Source organism: Sinocyclocheilus anshuiensis, unplaced genomic scaffold (genome assembly GCF_001515605.1).
Source record: "Sinocyclocheilus anshuiensis isolate Anshui unplaced genomic scaffold, SAMN03320099.WGS_v1.1 scaffold940, whole genome shotgun sequence".
Lineage (NCBI taxonomy): Eukaryota > Metazoa > Chordata > Actinopteri > Cypriniformes > Cyprinidae > Sinocyclocheilus > Sinocyclocheilus anshuiensis.
In genome coordinates, this window is record NW_015549620.1 from 98,149 (window position 1) to 100,117 (window position 1,969).

The 1,969-nt window shown below is 36.5% G+C and overlaps 1 protein-coding gene across 2 annotated transcripts in view; it reads right to left on the reverse strand.

Moving 5' to 3' along the window:
- The window catches only part of LOC107659387 (apolipoprotein L6-like), a 19,586-nt gene that overhangs the window by 15,956 nt on the left and 1,661 nt on the right, over window positions 1-1,969 (reverse strand). The window lies entirely within an intron of this gene.

The window sequence follows — 1,969 nt, forward strand, 5'->3', positions numbered from 1 at the left end:
AGAGAGAGTGGTGTTGGGCGATATGCTCCGTAGTCATATTGTCCTATCGTCAGCCTGTGAGATCGCCGATACACGATATTATCAAGCTAACTTAAAAACATTTTTTTTACTTATTTACTTTATAATTATTTACTTATAGCCAGTGAACCAACTCCAGGTTACGGCTAAAAGCAACCTAATGTTAGTGTAATCTATTAACTATACATTATATCTGTTTAGTCAAGTAGCATATGGATGTCGTGTCATAAAATATTTTTAATATTACTGAAATTGTATTTAACATGATGACAATTTAATAGAAACATGGTAAGTTACTAATTATAATGCTTATATTTACTTAGTTATTCAAACAACAGCTACAGAAAAAGAGCGAACATTTACATTATCAAAGAACATCATCACTGACTTCAGTCTAGTGCGAGTTTATGGACTTTTTTTAAAATACCATTATAATCTTTGAAGCTATCTACACTGTATGATGAATAAATCTCTTATACTTACATCGCACATACATCTGCACTTTGTTGTTTATGAGGAGAGAATTCGCGAGAGAGCAGAATTCAGCAGCGAGTGCGCGCACTGAACAAAACTCCGGTGTTTCAGCCAGGGCCGGCCCTGACCAATTTAGTGCTCTAGGCAAGATTTTAGCTGTGCCCCTTGCATCGCAGCCAATTCCACCACCGATCATTCACACAGAAACTGCATGGCTTTATGGCATAAAACAAATTACATGAAATAAGACGGCTGCACAAAAAAATAAATAAATAAATAAACTGACATTAACTCAGCTAGCTATTTAAATTAGAGAATGTTATCGTCCAAAGACAGCTACAATACTCACATTTAAATCTTAATTTCTTCATTTCAAACATTCGCACATACATCTGCACTTTGTTGTTTATGAGGAGAGAATTCGCGAGAGAGCAGAATTCAGCAGCGAGTGCGCGCACTGAACAAAACTCCGGTGTTTCAGCCAGGGCCGGCCCTGACCAATTTAGTGCTCTAGGCAAGATTTTAGCTGTGCCCCTTGCATCGCAGCCAATTCCACCACCGATCATTCACACAGAAACTGCATGGCTTTATGGCATAAAACAAATTACATGAAATAAGACGGCTGCACAAAAAAATAAATAAATAAATAAACTGACATTAACTCAGCTAGCTATTTAAATTAGAGAATGTTATCGTCCAAAGACAGCTACAATACTCACATTTAAATCTTAATTTCTTCATTTCAAACATTCATAAATTTAGGGATGCACTGATCTTAATTTTTTCATGACAGAATCCAATACTGAACAGCAGTGATGCATTGTTTCCTTGATTACCGCTGTAAACACAATCTGTTATACAGAGGCTAGATGAAAGCAGTGTTAGAATTGAGGGGGGGCTGGGGGGGTCCCGGACCTCCCATAAGCCCCCCCAAGTATATTTTTTGGGTGTTATGGGGGGGTCCCCTGGTTTTTCAATAAAACTTTAATACTTAAAATGAAGTTTCGATTGCTGTATTAAATTTAGACCTGCTTATGTTACATCATATTTTATTTTTATGCGTTTTTACAGCGTTGCTCATTATAACCAATCACACACGATTCTGTTGAGCTTAGGAATGCAGTAGCCAATCAGAGGCATTCAGATTAGTCATCGCTGAAACCCAGAGTTTTGTTCGGACTGAAACTCGTGAATTTCCTCATCATAAGCAACAAAGTGCAGATGTACGTACAATGTAAATAAGAGATTAATTTATCATACAGTGTATGGACAGCTTCATAGATTATAAGAGTAGTTATGAGTGCTTAAACACTAGCTAGACTGAATGCTCATTTAGAGTGTGTTCTTTCACTGCATGATTCAGTATCATAAAATGCATTTAGAATGCTCCCAAAATTCAAGATATGGGGGCAGAAAATGTATATATTTATATCATTTCATATAGTTGATCAATATCACACGAAGAGTGCCATTTTTT